At 37.7% G+C, this 18,079-nt stretch overlaps 1 protein-coding gene across 8 annotated transcripts in view; it reads right to left on the reverse strand.

Annotated features, from left to right (window-relative positions):
* LOC106095086 (heparan sulfate 2-O-sulfotransferase pipe-like) overlaps positions 1 to 18,079 on the reverse strand; it is a 507,727-nt gene that overhangs the window by 219,758 nt on the left and 269,890 nt on the right. Inside the window, exon 1 of one of the 8 annotated variants that reach the window (XM_059363948.1) lies at positions 13,396 to 13,425. The exons of the other annotated variants lie outside the window; for them this stretch is intronic. The gene's annotated coding sequence lies outside the window, so the exon portion shown is untranslated. Of the gene's footprint in view, positions 1 to 13,395; positions 13,426 to 18,079 lie in introns of those variants that run through there. 8 annotated transcript variants of the gene reach the window in all.

Consider the following 18,079-nt stretch of genomic DNA (forward strand, 5'->3'; position numbering starts at 1 on the left):
ACTACGGCTGATAAATGACAACATTATTACAAATTAACCAAAATCTGACGAACATATATATGGTAGCTATATCTAATTCTGAACCGATTTCGAGCAAACTTCTCAGATAACGTGGTAGTCGTCGAGGAGAGCTTTGTGCAAAATGTTGGTCAAACAATGCGCTTGCAGTGGCTCTTGGGGTGAAAATCTATATACATATATGACAGTTATATCTAAATCTGGGCCGATTTCTATGAAATTCACCAGTAATATCGAGGGTCATAATAAAATCCTTTCTGTAAAATTTCGAGGGAATCGGTTAAAAAATGAGCACATCTTGTAATATTTCTCAAAATCGGACGAACATATATATGGGAGTTATATGCAAATCTGAACCGATTTTTTTTCAATTTCAATAGACTTCGTCTCTAGGCCGAAAAACAAGCCCATACCAAATTGGAAGACGATCGGATAAAAATTGCGACCTGTAGTTTGTACACAAATTAACATGGATTTATTATGTACCACAGTAGTGGTGTAGGGTATAAAAATTGCCTTTTAGGATCGATTTCTGCAAAATTTTGGATTGAATACACAAATTTCTTAATTAAGTCGATATTTAATTTTTTGTAAAAAATACAGTACATTAACTTTGTTTTCAAATTAGTTTTTTTTATTATTTCCTTCCACCATCCAAATGCGTATGGCCAAATTTATTTGCCTTAAGTAGTATATGAAATTAAGTTTCCAAAGAATAAAATAATGGTTTTCAATTTAGAATCTGGCCCTCAATTAAATTTTTTAATCTATTGGCATAAAAAAGCATATAAGATTTCCAAAATATTAGACTCACGCTTTCACAAAGCTATCTAAAAACCAGTAAGGAAAGGCGAATGTCGGGGGGAGCCGACTATGTTATACCCTTCACCACCGTGTCAACATACATGTTTCTTTCATTTTATGAAACCTATGTTGAAATCTAGTCAGACTTTAATTTTGCATACCTATTAAAACACTGAATAGAAACTTGTAAGGTTTTTTTTCGATAGGTATTAAATGGTCGCTACTACAGACTTATAACTCAATTTGGACCGACTTTAGTGAAATTTAGCACACGTGTTATGACGTTAAATAAATCACCTCCCGCTGAATTTTAGAAAGATTGAACCAAAATTGTGGCGACTAAAGGCCATATCGGATGACAAATATATATGGAACCTGTATCTAAATCTGATTTTCATGATATTTTGCACACGCGTTAAGAACTGTGTAAAAATCGGACCAAACTGTGGCTTTTACAGTCTTAAAAGGCCATATTGGCTGAAAGACATATATGATACTGTATCTAAATCTGACCCGATTTATATGAAAGCTTGCAATCGTATTGGAACGTTAAATAAAACATCTCTTGCAAAATTTTGTAAAGATCGGACCAAACTTTAAGTTTCTACAGCATTAAAAGCCATATCAGCTGAAAGATATACATGGAAGCTATATCTAAATCTGAGCCGATTTAAATGAATTTTTTCACACATAGATCAGAATTAAATTGTGGATTCTACAGCCTTAATAGGTCAAATCGATGAAAGATATACATGGGAGCTATAGCTAAATCTGGACCGATTTTTTTCAAAATCAATAGCGTTCGTCCTTGTACCAAAAAAGAGACTTGTGCAAAATTTTATGAAACGGACTACAAATGTGACCGGTACCTAGATAACAAGAATATATGGGCATACAGACAGACGGACATAGCTAAATCGAATCAGGAATCATTTCGATCGATATAATTATCGATGGGTCTAGCTCTTCTCCTTCTTAGCGCTGCAGACCAATGCACAGAATTATAATACCCTGTACCGCAGTGGTGGGGTAGGGTATAAACATTTATATCTTGGATCTTTTCGCTACTATTTTAAAAAGGATTTTCTGTAGTGGCATCTTTGTTGTTTTCGGTCCATTATTTTGATTTATAGTTGTATTCATTCTTAGTTGGTGGTATCCACAGCTAGACAACACGGTTGCTGTTCCATGAACAATTTTACTTTTAACATTGACTAAAAATCTGTTGAAATTTTAAACATTCATTGTTTACATCGAACAAAGGAAACCGAATTGTAAAAGCTGGAAAACGTATAGCAATGAGTAACCAACATCAACAGCAGCAAATGAACAGCAACAGCATCAACAACATCAACTACAAGCAACAAATAGCAACATAGGGATTTAGTTTTTATGATTCATCAGGTGCAACAAATAAATTTATTGCAAATGATTGGATTCCCAGAAAGACGATGCTGCTGCCGATGAAGTTGTTGACCATGTCCATGGACAAGTTCCCAATGAATGGCTGAATGAATGAATGGAGTTGTTGCGGTTAGTTGTCTGTATTTAATTTTTATTCAAATAGAGCCTATCTACTTTGAATAAAAATGGAAATTTTAAATATGCATTGAAAAGAAAGATGTATGATGCGGCATAGAAAAAATAACTTTGAAACAAACAAAAAGATGTACAAAATCCAACAGTCAATGCTATGGATGAAGGCTAGTAGCAAATGTATATACAATACATTAGAGTGTTCCAAATTTGAACCGATTTTGATGAAATCTCGCAGATATGTTAAGATCAGGAACGAAACAATCTGGGCCAAATTTTGTGAAGATCAGTCACAAATTGTGTTTTTTACAGCCATATAAGTGTAAATCGGGCGATACATATAAATGGGAGCTATATCCAAACCTGAACCGATTGTGATGAAATCTATGTTAAGATCACTAACAAAACAATCGGTTCCAAATTTTGTGCAGGTCGGTTATTGCGACCTTATAAGTGTAAAGTGGGCGAAATATATATAGCAGCGATATATTCAAATCTTAGCAGATTATAACGAAATTTTGCATATATGTTTAGATGAGTAAAGATGCCAAATTTTACGAAGATCGGTCGAAATTTGTTGTTACTATGGCCGTATAAGTGCAAATGAGTCGATACATATATATGGGAGTTATATCAAAATCTGAACCGATTGTGATGAAATTGTGCAGATATGTTAGGATTAGTAACAAATCAGTCCGTGCCAAATTGTGTGCAGATCGGTTGAAAATTCCAGCTACTACGGCCATTCAGATGCAAATCGAGCGACATATATTGGGTTGCCAAAAAAGTAATTGTCGGTAATATAGTAGTAATATAGTCGGCGTTGACAAATTTTTTCAACGGCTTGTGACTCTGTAATTCCATTCTTTCTTCTGTCAGTTATCAGCTGTTACTTTTAGCTTGCTTTAGAAAAAAAGTGCGCGAAATTTTGTTTACATTTGTTTGTTTGGCGTCAATTTTAATATGGGTACCACATGTATTGAAAGAAATTCATTTAACAAACCGAATCAACGCTTGTGATATGCACCTTAAACGCAATGAATTCGATCCGTTTTTAAAACGAATCATAACTGGAGATGAAAAATGGATTGTTTACAACAACGTTAGTCGAAAACAATTATGGTCCAAGCATGGTGAACCAGCTCAAACCACTTCAAAGGCTGATATCCACCAAAAGAAGGTTATGCTGTCTGTTTGGTGGGGTTGGAAGGGTGTGATATATTTTGAGCTGCTTCCAAGGAACCAAACGATTAATTCGGATGTTTACTGTCAACAATTGGACAAATTGAATACAGCCATCAAGGAGAAGCGACCAGAATTGGTCAATCGTAAAGGTGTCGTATTCCACCAGGACAACGCTAGACCGCACACATCGTTGGTCACTCGCCAAAAACTGAGTGAGCTTGGCTGGGAACTTTTGATGCATCCACCATATAGCCCTGACCTTGCACCATCAGACTACCATTTATTTCGATCTTTGCAGAACTCCTTAAATGGTAAAACTTTCGGCAATGATGAGGCTATAAATTGCACTTGGTTCAGCTTTTTGCAGATAAACGCAGAAGTTCTATGAGCGTGGAATACTAAATTTGCCAGGAAGATGGCAAAAGGTTATCGAACAAAATGGCAATTATATATTTGATTAAAGTTCATTATAAGTTTTATTAAAAATGCATTTACTTTCTTTTAAAAAATCCGCAATTACTTTTTGGGCAACCCAATATATAACTCCCATATATATCTGAACCGATTTTGACAAAAACTTGGAGATATATTAGGGTCAGTAACAAAATAGTTCGTGCCAAATTTGGAGCACGTCGATTGAAAATTGTGGCTTCTACCGTCATTTAAGTAAAAATCGCTCGACATATATATTGGGTTGCCCAAAAAGTAATTGCGGATTTTTCATATAGTCGGCGTTGACAAATTTTTTCACAGCTTGTGACTCAGTAATTGCATTCTTTCTTCTGTCAGTTATCAGCTGTTACTTTTAGCTTGATTTAGAAAAAAAGTGTAAAAAAATATATTTGATTAAAGTTCATTCTAAGTTTTATTAAAAATGCATTTACTTTCCGCAATTACTTTTTGGGCAATCCGCAATTACTTTTTGGGCAACCCAATATATGGGAGCTATATCTTAATCTGAACCGATTTTCATGATATTTCGCAGATATGTTAAGATCAGTAACAAATCAATCTATGTCAATTTTGTCTAGAACGATTGAAAATTGTAGCTTCTACGGCCATTTAAGTGAAAATCGGCCGATACATGTTTATGGGAGCCATATGTAAATATGCACCGATTTTTACCAAAATCAATAGTGTTTGTCCTTGGGTGAAGAAAGTGATATGTGCAAAATTTCGTGATGACTGGACAATAAATACGACCTGCACTTTGATTACAAGAATACATGGACTCATGGAAGGACATGACTTAATCGAATCAGAAAATGATTCTGAGTCGATCGCTAAGAAGGAGAAGGGCTATACCCATTGATAAGTAAATGGGTATAGCTCTTCTCCTTCTTAGCGTTACAAACAAATGCACAAACTTATAATACCCTGTACCACAGTGGTGGTGTAGGGTATAAACATAAACCCAAATTGGTGGTCTGGGCTTTGCGTTTTGAGAACTCGAATCAATGTTCCAAGTTTTTGACAAAAAATTGCCTATTGTGTAACATATTTTTAACTTAACATATGTTATCCAAAATTTTACTTGAAACACATCTTCAACATGTCATCTTTAGAAAACAGAAAGAACAAGTAAAAGCGTGCTAAGTTCGGCCGGGCCGAATCTTATATATCCTCCACCATGGATCGCATTTGTCGAGTTCTTTTCCCGGCATCTCTTCTTAGGCTAAAAAGGATATAAGAAAAGAGTTGCTCTGCTATTAAAACGATATCAAGATATGGTCCGGTTTGGACCACAATTAAATTATATGTTGGAGACCTGTGTAAAATTTCAGCCAATTCGTATAAGAATTGCGCCCATTGGGGCTCACGAAGTAAAATAGAGAGAACGATTTATATGGGATCTGTATCGGGCTATAGACCGATTCAGAACATAATAAACACGTTTGTTGATGGTCATGAGAGGATCCGTCGTACAAAATTTCAGGCATATCGGATAATAATTGCGACCTCTAGGGGTCAAGAAGTCAAGATCCCAGATCGGTTTATATGGCAGCTATATCAGGTTATGAACCGATTTGAACCTTATTTGACACAGTTGTTGAAAGTAAAAATAAAATACGTCATGCAAAATTTCAGCCAAATCGGATAGGAATTGCGCCCTCTAGAAGCTCAAGAAGTCAAATCCCCAGATCTGTTTATATGACAGCAATATCAGGTTATGGACCGATTTCAACCATACTTGGCACAGTTGTTGGATATCATGACGAAATACTTCGTGCAATAACTCATTCAAATCGGATAAGGATTCTGCCTTCTAGCGGCTCAAGAAATCAAGTCCCAAGATCGGTTTATATGGCAGCTATATCAGGTTATGAACTGATTTAAACCATACTTGGCACAGTTGTTGGGTATCATAACAAAACACGTCGTGCGAAATTCCATTCTGATCGGATAAGAATTGCGCCCTCTAGAGGCTCAAGAAGTCAAGACCCAAGATCGGTTTATATGGCAGCTATATCAGGTTATGGACCGATTTGAACCATACTTGGCACAGTTGTTGGATATCATAACAAAACACGTCGTGCAAAATTTCATCCTGATCGGAGTAGAATTGCGCACGCTAGAGGCTCAAGAAGTCAAGACCCAAGATCGGTTTATATGGCAGCCATATCAGGTTATGGACCGATTTCAACCATACTTGGCACAGTTGGTGGATATCATAAGAAAACACGTCGTGCAAAATTTCATTCCAATCGGATAAGAATTGCGCACTCTAGAGGCTCAAGAAGTCAAGACCCAAGATCGGTTTATATGGCAGCTATATCAGGTTATGGACCGATTTGAACCATACTTGGCACAGTTGTTGGATATCATAACAAAACACGTCGTGCAAAATTTCATTTCAATCGGATAAGAATTGCGCACTCTAGAGGCTCAAGAAGTCAAGACCCAAGATCGGTTTATATGGCAGCTATATCAGGTTATGGACCGATTTGAACCATACTTGGCACAGTTGTTGGATATCATAACAAAACACGTCGTGCAAAATTTCATCCTGATCGGAGAAGAATTGCGCACGCTAGAGGCTCAAGAAGTCAAGACCCAAGATCGGTTTATATGGCAGCCATATCAGGTTATGGACCGATTTCAACCATACTTGGCACAGTTGGTGGATATCATAAGAAAACACGTCGTGCAAAATTTCATTCCAATCGGATAAGAATTGCGCACCCTAGAGGCTCAAGAAGTCAAGACCCAAGATCGGTTTATATGGCAGCTATATCAAAACATGGACCGATATGGCCCATTTACAATACCAACCAAGTGTATGTCGATACACTAATAAGAAGTATTTGTGCAAAATTTCAAGCGGCTAGCTTTACTCCTTCGGAAGTTAGCGTGCTTTCGACAGACAGACGGATGGACGGACGGACGGACGGACAGACGGACGGACATGGCTAGATCGACATAAAATGTCTCGACGATCAAGAATATATATACTTTATGGGGTCTCAGACGAATATTTCGAGTAGTTACAAACAGAATGACGAAATTAGTATACCCCCCATCTTATGGTGGAGGGTATAAAAAGCTAAGATATTTGAGCAAGATCAACAGTTCAACAAAAACTAAACCATTAAAATATTTTTTAACCAAAAAAGTTTAAAAAAAATTATTTTTTTTTTACTTTTTTTGACAGTCAAACTATAAATTGCAAAATACAAAGTATATTTTGGCCAAAATTCCAAAAAAAAAAATTGAAGTCAAAAATACCCGTGAACGGAAAAGATATTGCAGAATTTAAGCAGAGTTTTTTGTAGGGATTTTATGCACTATCCAGGAAAAAAAGATGTTTGGAAATCGGACCACAAATAATAAAGATTTGGGAGCCCGAACAAGTTTTCGAAATCCCGAGGTGACCAACTTTAGGGGCCTGCCAAGAGGCCCCCGTAGTACCTTATTTAGCATATGATCTCGTTAACACATCAGCCCAAACCATTTAAGATCTCAAAGAAATATCTCTAACTGTTCTCAAACGTTTTTTTATACCAACCACCTTGGGATGGGGGTATACTTATCTAGTCATTCCTTTTGTAACACCTCAAAATATTCGTCTTAGACCCCATTAAGTATATATATTCTTGATCGCCACGACTTTCTGAGTCGTCTGTCGAATTCAAGATAGTGGCCGAACGCGTAGAGCTAGCCGGTCTATATCTTGATATAACTCCCATATAAACCGATCTCCCGATTTGAGTTCTTGAGCCCTTACAAGCCGCAATTTTTGTCGGATCTGTCTGAAATTTTGCATGTTGTATTTTTCTATGACTTCCAACAACTGTGTTAAGTACGGTCCGGACTGTTCTATAACCTGATATAGCTCCCATAAAAACCGATCTCCGGATCTTGAGTTTGGTATGTAAACTAAATGTATGCCTTTAAACTAAATTTATATTGCATACAGTTTTAAGCAGAATCAATGGTGGTGGTTTCCCAAGATACGGCCCGGCCGAACATAGCACGCTTATACTTGTTTTATTCTATCCCACTGTGCGATACTGAGCTGTTGGCGTATTTTGAAGTACGTATAATGCCTGTTTAAGTTGACATATCTTGGTCAAATTTAAAATTTCTGTAAAATAAGGAAACAATTAAAAGCATGTTATGTTCGGACGTGCCGAATCATGTATATAGATAAGAATTGATTTTCGTAGTTGCTCATGAAGTCAAATCGAGTAATAGGAGCTACAATACATGAGGTTATGAACCCATTCTGATCAACTTGGAACGGAGGTTGGAGATAAAAGTAGAAGTCATTGTGCGAAATTTCAGCCGAATCGGGAGATCGGTTTTAATGGGACCCATATATATCAAGTTATAGACTATATTGGCACGAATGTTGGAGGTTATAGTACTGGGTGCGCCAGAGAAATGTACATATTCGAAAAAACTCCCAAGCGGGGAGGTTGTCGAGTGGCGGCGCAGCTGGAGTGGGAAGTCCCGAAGACGGGCCTTCGCCGTCTAGAACTTCTTTTCCAACGGTCGTTCACTTATTGATATGCAACGCACCTTACGCGCTCGCTTTCAAATTCCTTCTCACAGTATCGTTCCTGGCCGTAATTCGATTCTGTCTTGAATTTACTCATTTCAAGAGTGTGAAAGAGTCACTAAGCCCAGAAATGGACTTCAACGGTTTTTGTAAAATTTCAGTCAATTCGGGTAAGAATTTCGTACTCTAGGGGACTAGGAATCAAATGGGAAGATCGGTCTATATGGAAGTTATAAGATATATGTATTTGAATGCCGGCGTAACAAATTTTAGGGCCCTGTCAAGAGGCGCCCGCACCACCTATGGCCTTGATGAATTTTGCACATCATCCAGATATCACCTCAGCTCTAGCCATTCAAAGTATTATCTCTACCCATTCTCCGACAGCAGATTTTTTACTAGTTTTTTCCATTCTATGCGTCAAGTTGGTACTTTAAACGATTGCCTTAATATATCGTATGTTTCTTATTAGAATCTAAAGTGAAAATTTGGGAGGTATACGTGTCCCTACTTGAAAACAAAAAGATTATCCTTTATAGCGTGGGACAGTCCAATGTACATATGTGTCGGCAACACTTTTTGATCCCAGTTTAAATAACATCATATACTAAGGACACCAATGGATGAGCAACAATAATTTTATGCATAAAGAATTAGATAAATAAAAGGAGTTTCTCCTTCGTTGATTTAAGAAATAAAATTTTTTGTGCTAATCCGGAATAATAACTAATACCATGTTAATGCAAAATAGTAACATACATATGGATAGCCAATTAGAGCAAATCCAATGTTTACTAATTTAAGCAGACTATTTACGATTAAAACGGACGCCCACCCTCACAAAAGGGGGAATAACGCGTTTATGAACGGCTCCGTTACTTTTGATTTTTTTAAAACAATTTTGAAAGATTGAACAGAGTTTTGCTGAGATTTTACATTTCATACCCTGACGACATACTCTAATCGAATGACTTAGAATCGGTTTATATTGGACCTATATTTAAATCTAAACCGATAAGGCCCATTTGGAATCCCCAACGACCAACATCAATATTTGACCGCTATCGTGATTTTGACAGACGGACGGACATGGCTACATCAACTCAGAACGTCTAGACGATCAGGAATATATATACTTTTTGGGGTCTTAGACGAATATTTCGAGGTGTTACAAACGGAACGACAAGATTAGTAGACCCCCATCCTTTGGTGGTGGCTATAAAAATAGAAGACTAATACTGGCAACGGGAGAAAAGATACGTTTACTACTGAAATTGGTACCATTTGGTACTTTCTTTACAAATGGAGCTAGAGGTCTGAAATTTGGCATGTAAACACAACTAGAAAATATATGATAGGTGACTCAATGATCTGTTCAAAATTCGTATATTATGATACCAAAACTGGTACCATTTGGTACTTTCATTACAAATGGAGCTTGAGGCCTGAAATTTGGCATGCAGACACAACTAGAAAAAATATGATACGTGACTTGATCCCTTTACAATTTGTTCATTTTGGTATCAATATTGGTACCATTTGGTACTTTCTTTGCAGATGCAGTTAGAGTTCTGAAATTTGGAATGTTGGTAAAACTTAGAAATATATGACGGGCGACTAAATGATTTTTTTGGTACCATAATTGGTACAATTTTGTACTTTCTGTATAGATGGAGCTAGGGGTCCAAAATTTGGCATGTATTGTAGGTACAACTTAGAAATAGATGATGAATGACTAAATGATCTACTGTAAATTCATACATGTTGGCACCATTTTTGGAAGTTTTAGTTTAAGCAAGTAAAAGCGTGCGAGTTCGGCCGGGCCGAATCTTATATGCCCTCCACCATGGATCGCATTTGTCGAGCTTTTGCAACGGTATCTCTTTTAAGGCAAACAAAGGATAATAGAAAATATTTGCTATGTTATTGGAACAATATCAAGTTATGGTTCATTTCGGGCCATAATTGAACTGAATATTGGAGACCATAGTAGAAGTCATTGTGTAAAATTTCAGCCAAATCTAGTAAGAACTGCGCACTTTAGGGGCTGAAGAAATAAAATAGGGAGATCGGTTTATGGGGAAGCTCCATTAGGCTATAAGCCGATTTATGCCATTTTCGACATGTATGTTAAAGGTCATAAGAGAGACGTTGTACAAAATTTCAGCTAAATCGGGTAATAATTGCGCCCTCTGGTGGCACAAGAAGTCGAGACCCCAGATCGATTTATATGGAAGCTATATCAGGTTATGGACCGATTTGAACTATTCTTAGCACAGTTGTTGAAAGTCATAACAAAACACCTCATGCAAAATTTCAGGCAAATCGGATAATAATTGTGTCCTCTAGAGGCTCAAGAAGTCAAGACCCAAGATCGGTTTATATGGCAGCTATATCAGGTTATGAACCGATTTGAACTATTCTTAGCACAGTTATTGAAAGTTATAACAAAATACCTCATGCAAAATTTCATTCAAATCGGATAATAACTGCGTCCTCTAGTGGCTCAGGAAGTCAAGACACCAGATCGGTTTATATGGCAGCTATATCATAATAAAACACCTCGTGCAAAATTTCAGCCAAATCGGATAAGAATTGAGCCTTCTAGCGGCTCAAGAACTCAAGATCCCAGATCGGTTTATATGGCAGCTATATCAAAACGTGGACCGATATAGCCCATTTACAATCCCAACCGACCTATACTAATAAAAAGTATTTGTGCAAAATTTGAAGCGGCTAGCTTTACTCCTTCGAAAGTTAGCGTAAAAGCATAAAAAAAATAAATCCGAGGGCTGCCTTTTATATTTCGGGTTTGGACAACCCTTGTGTTGCAATCTACCAACTGACAGCTCTATCATAAAGCTTCACATTTTGAGGTTACACGTACTCAGAACGTTTTGACATACGAGCGCTATTTGTGTAGTTTACAATAATTTAAATGATTGATCTCGCCCAAAAAATGGAATCGTGAACATTTTCTTGCGTTTATTTTTTATAACTTTCGACATGGATTAACTCAACAACAGTGCATCGACGAACTTAATTAAATGTTGGCGATGAAACCCCATTATGTACCAGTGTTTATCGATGTTATGGTGAATTCAACCAATGTCGTAGTTCGCTCCAAGAAAAATTTCGTGAAGGTCATTCAAAATCAGTTGATGTTCCAAAAACCATTGATGCTGTGCGCCAACTGATATTGCAAGATCGTCATGTGACCTATCGTTAGATTGAGACAGGCATTAGTGGGACCAGCATATATTCAATATAGCGAATCCCGAAATATGAAAGGCAAAAGCCTCAAATATCGTTGTTTTTGTTTCAGGTATTAAGGTTTAGGGCTTTATTTAACTTTCCATTTGGGGCATTATTCCATACCGCCAGCAGCACGGAATGGCTCATCCGTGCTGCTCATCAAATGCTTAACCGTTTTCCATTTTATGCCCCTAGGTTAGGCAAGGTTTAAGTGGCAGTCTGCCATCAGAATCACTTAGAAGTTTTCGTCCACTTTTCGATTACTGCCTCGTACTCGACCTCAAGTGTCATCTCAGGTATCTGATCCGAAACCTCTTCCATTCCATCCAGATTTCTTATCATCGCCCCAAATATACCGCGGTGGTATGATCTCCTCCTATCCATTCTCCCTTCGCCCTAAGTCTCATAGCCGCAGTGGCTTAGCCTCACACTTAATCTGTATGTCTATGGGTCGGATGGGCGGAAAAGTCAAACGTCTCATCATAAATGCGCTGGTAGTCCTATGGAACCCGCAATAGTGTCGAATGCCACGTGACCTTCCTGCCGCCTTTCAGCAATAGTTCGTCTTCGCACGTTCCGGATCCCCCCATAAGGGTTTTAGTCGTCCTACCGACCATTTCCATGCTGCTGTATCCCCCTTACGCCGATATGTCCCTTCACCCAAACGATGCGGATCGTACCATCCTTAGAGAAGACCATCTTACAATCTAAGACTGTTCATGACCTTACCGTACTGGTTGTATGAGCTATGGCCAGTTTACTGTCCGTAAAGATGTTCATAATCGACATTATCGCGTTTACTCCATACCACACCATGTTCGTGATCGCCCGGATCTGTGACTGCAGAACCGTATTATGTAGACCCCCATGACCACTCCGTTCCGTCAGTCCAAGACCGTACAACTGGTAGCAGTGCTCCGTACTCTACCTCAAGACTCTTCGCAGGTCTACAATCCGAAACCTCTTCCATTCCATCCAGGTATGGCGATATCCTATGCAAGATCACTGCCAAATTTTTGACCTAGTCCGATATCGAAATCGTTCTGTTTAGGAAATGTGGGGCCTCAAATTGGCCCGATTTCGACTTGCTTGTAAACAGACAAATCTCAGTCGTCCATTTAGACCGCTAAGCCTAGCCTAGTCATAAGCCATCTACATGAATCTTTCGGTCCTTCTGCATAGCTGATTTGAACTCTTCCTTTTTAAAAGTATTACAACATAGGTTTTTAAAACCTCCTCAGTCAAGATTATTAATAGACTATTTATGATAGTCACCCCGGAAGTAGTGATAAAATTCCCCCTCCTTGATATAACACTTTGTCCCTTATATTTATGAAATGATATCCAAAATGTATCCTGGAATCGAAAGATTCTTCTATTATATGCACAACTTCATGCGAGGCGATCACCTCTGACCTTCGCTGGATATCCTGTTTGTTATCATGGTACCCACTATGCGCTCCATTGTTTTGAGCAAGAGGATATAAGGCTTATAATTCTATAGGTATCTGGGAGTCGCATAGCTTGCTTGCCTCCTGTCAGGTTTTCGGAGTATATGCAATTCCTGGGCACAGTAGTTAACCTTGTATACTTACCATTTTTTATAAATATTGTTGATTTATTATATCCCCAATACATTTCATACCCCATTCCAAAAGATTTTATTTCTTCGCAAATCTGGGTCACATCATACGCTATCGTTCGTGTTTACCCAACTTACAGCCTCTAATCATGTGGCAAATTCCACTGGGGATTGTTTTCTTTAAACTTCACCATCCAACTTAAGGGATTCTCACAGGATTTCATTTAAGACTTTTACAAGAAAAGTTTAAAATTTGTAACAATAATTTTTTGGGTGCATCTTCAGCAAAAGGAACAGAGAAGAAAATACATTTCATTAAAATGACAAAGTAAACGACAAGAGACAGAGAAGTGAAAGCAGTGAAATAAAAAAAAAACAAAAAAGACAAGAAAAACGCAAAAATATTTTCATAACTTTTGCTTTGAACAAACTCCAAAGGAAATAAAATCTGAAGAAGAAGAGACAAATCCGAATGGCAGGATGGGAAAACTCTCGAACACCCATACTCACAGAGCCTCAAGCCGGCCAGAGAAAGCAGGGAAATACTTTTCGACTTAAAAGAGCATCTCAGGAGGGAAGGTAAAAAGTTTTTTTGTTTGCCTGGCAAAGAAACAAAACAACCCCAAAACACAACAAGCAAGCAAACCGACAAAAACAAATACCAACTAAAAAGATTCAAGCAACAAAAAAAACTTTATTTATGAACAAAAATTTATTTCGCTCTCATTTTCACAGATGGTCAAGCAAATTTATTTTTATGATAACAAGCAAGCACCAACACCACCCCCCCCCCCCTCCCCCTCTACCCCTTACTCGAAACTCCTCTCGTCTCTTACTGGGGAATTAAGGAAGATTTTTGTTTGGTTTTGTACGGCATGTTTCGCGCTGCCTGCCATTGAAATAACTGGCGGGAACGGAACCGGAGGCTTGCTTGAATAACTGCAAGTCTAGCATCCAACCGCAGAGCACATATTCTTGCAAGCATAAACTTTTTGAACTTATTTCATTTGCACTCACTCTGCTGGTCTTAAACGCCCTTCCACCTTAAACTTGATGGCAGGGAAAATAAGCGAAATTCAGTTAGCTGGCCACACGCAAAAAGCGAAAGCCAAGACAGCTATGTACTAAGACCACAGGTAGCCATAGTCAATGGATTATCAGCAACAAGTAAAAGCGTGCTAAGTTCGGCCGGGCCGAATCTTATATACCCTCCACCATGGATCGCATTTGTCGAGTTCTTTTCCCGGCATCTCTTCTTAGACAAAACAGGATATAAGAAAAGATTTGCTCTGCTATTAGAGCGATATCAAGATATGGTCCGGTTTGGACCACAATTGAATTATATGTTGGAGACCTGTGTAGAATGTCAGCCAATTCGAGTAAGAATTGCGCCCATTGGGGGCTCAAGAAGTAAAATAGAGAGATCGAATTATATGGGAGCTGTATCGGGCTATAAACAGATTCAGACCATAATAAACACGTATGTTGATGGTCATGAGAGGATCCGTCGTACAAAATTTCAGGCAAATCGGATAATAATTGCGACCTCTAGAGGCTCAAGAAGTCAAGTCCCCACATCTGTTTATATGACAGCAATATCAGGTTATGAACCGATTTGAACCATATTTGGCACAGTTGTTGGATATCATAACAAAATACTACGTGCCAAAATTCATTCAATTCGGATAGGAATTGCGCCCTCTAGAGGCTCAAGAAGTCAAGACCCCAGATCGGTTTATATGGCAGCTATATCAGGTTATGGACCGATTTGAATCATACTTGGCACAAATGTTGGATATAATAACGAAACACGTCGCACAAAATTTCATTCCAATCAGATAAGAATTGCGCACTCTAGAGGCTCAAGAAGTCAAGACCCAAGATCGGTTTATATGGCAGCTATATCTGTTTATAAACCGATTTAAACCATACTTGGCACAGTTGTTGGATATCATAACAAAACACGCCGTGCAAAATTTCATCCCAATCGGATAAGAAATGCGCAGTCTAGAGGCTCAAGAAGTCAAGACCCAAGATCGGTTTATATGGCAGCTATATCAAAACATGGACCGATACGGCCCATTTACAATACCAACCGACCTACACTAATAAGAAGTATTTGTGCAAAATTTCAAGTGGCTAGCTTTACTCCTTCGGAAGTTAGCGTGCTTTCGACAGACAGACGGACGGACGGACGGACGAACGGACGGACGGACGGACGGACGGACAGACGGACGGACATGGCTAGATCGACATAAAATTTCACGACGATCAAGAATATATATACTTTATGGGGTCTCAGACGAATATTTCGAGTAGTTACAATCAGAATGACGAAATTAGTATACCCCCATCTTATGGTGGAGGGTATAAAAAAGGCGATAATGCCAAGTTTATGTCCAAGGGGAGGGATCGAAATTATGTTGGGCTAAATTTTAGAAAAAATGGACTTAAGCTACTTATACAGTTTGAAAAAAAAGTTTTGCATTTATCCTGGCTTGTCTGTAGCAAAAAATCTCCAGAGAAAGAGAGATGTGAGGGATTCTGATTTAAAGTCAAAAACCACACGCATACATTATCGAAATTAAAAAGCCGAATAAATATCCCTTCACACATTCCTTCATTGCCATTATGGAAGATGTGCTTTCCAACCATGATGACCAGAAAGTTGGATGGGAGATCAAGCATATGGTCAGAGATCTTCAAACAAATTAACTGATGCAGGGTTGTTTTCTTTTTTTTTTTTTTTGCACGAGGCAAATTAACAGATGAATACCTCAAAAGTGACTTAAGGCTGCGTTGCATTGGTAGATATAAGGCGAACATACAATAAATAATTAAATGCGAATGGAAAATACAACCATAAGTAAAATAAGAGCACATGCACACATCGTCCCCTAACCGCCAAAATGATGTAAGTGCCAAATTTTGAGATTTTCAATTTTTAATATGAATCGATAATTTACGACTGGTTCCATCTGCTGTAAAAATTTTGTGTCGATAAATTTGGGCACACCCAAAGAAACTTCCCTAGACGGAATTATGGGTCGATTGAAAAATTTAGGATTTAAATTAGACGACTTTGGGAAAAGACTACGGATTTGATATATTTGTGACGAAAGGAGCGGAGCGGCCCAGCTTCGGTCACTTCAGTCCGATCCAAATCTTCGATTATAAGTACTATTAAAGCAAAGAAAACTATTAAAAACACGTTTAGTTCTGCCGGGCCGAAACCCGATGGAAAAAAGTACTTTTTAGAACGAAAGAATTTTATTCGAGAAATCGCCACACATTAATACAGTATACCATATTACGTACCGCTCTAGACTAGATCGGTCAAGGGTTTTGAGGTGTAAAAAATAACCACACTTAACTAAATTTGTTATTCAAAATAGCAAAAATGTTTGCTAAAACAGCAGTTTTTGTCTACTGAAAATGGGAAAGCAGACATTATTGCTGTTTCAGCACACATAGGGCTGGTGTATTAGCAAACGTTTCTCACTTCTATTTCAACTGACAAAATCTGCTGCTTGAGTACACAAGTCTGCTCAAAAAAAATGTATGCCGCATTTTAATGGTAACCTGTTACTTATTTTGATTACTTTAGACATTTTTTAGAATTTTTTTAGAAAATTTTGTTGGAGGAAACGATTTTAATTTGTGGAATATTATTGTAAAGAAGCTACCTGACCCATTTGAAATATGGCTGAGCTAGCTAGCATTTTATGTTATTGCTCTACTAATGTGCACATGACTGGCATGACCTTTTGTATCTACATTTAAAGAAAAAAATTATGGAAAGTAAACATTCGGTGGTGAATTTACACATCCACTGGGACACACATTTACATATATGTAATTTTTTCTTCTAACGTCCCCTTCATAATTAAACAGCAGTCATTATCAGCAAACAACAGACTTTTCAGCACTAAGCCTGCTACTCTGAAATTGCAGTACAACTGCTGTAATAGCAGAACTACTGCTACAATAGCAGCGAAATTAACTACAAATATTCATCAGACAGTGTTTGCTATTTTCAGCAAATTTTTTCTATGAATGTAACAGTTCAAAATGTTGTTGATATCGTGTATTAGTTACAATTTGGGACCATTCATTCAACTTTTAATCGAAGATCGGTCTGTAAGGCAGCTATATAAAAGAAGTCCGATCAGGACCATATTTGGAAAGTACGTTGAGGATCCCATCACAAATCTCAGTTCTAATTTTCTGCGAAATCGAATGCAAATGAATCCATTATGGGCCCAAGACCATATACTGGGAGATGGGTCTATATGGGAGCTATATTCAAGTATGGTCTGATCTGAACCATATTCGGTCCAAATGTCACGAGGCTTTATACAATTCACTATATCAAAATTCAGAGGAATCGGATAATAAATGCTTTTTTTATAACCCTAAATCGGGAGATCGGTTAATATGGCAGCTATATTCAAACTTGGTCGGATATGAATAAAATTTGAAACAAATGTGTAGCTGTATAATATAATTCTATGTTCCAAATTGGTTTCAAATCAGACTTAACTCAAGACTTCTAGCTCACCTTCAAACAATGATATTAATTGAACTTACTTCTAAATTACTTAAAACTAGGTCAATCAACTGACAGCGAAAAAGATGTAAGTGCCAAAAATAATTTATTTCTATTTTAATGATTGAACTTTGTTTTCCATTAAATG

This window comes from Stomoxys calcitrans, chromosome 1 (assembly GCF_963082655.1).
Source record: "Stomoxys calcitrans chromosome 1, idStoCalc2.1, whole genome shotgun sequence".
NCBI lineage: Eukaryota > Metazoa > Arthropoda > Insecta > Diptera > Muscidae > Stomoxys > Stomoxys calcitrans.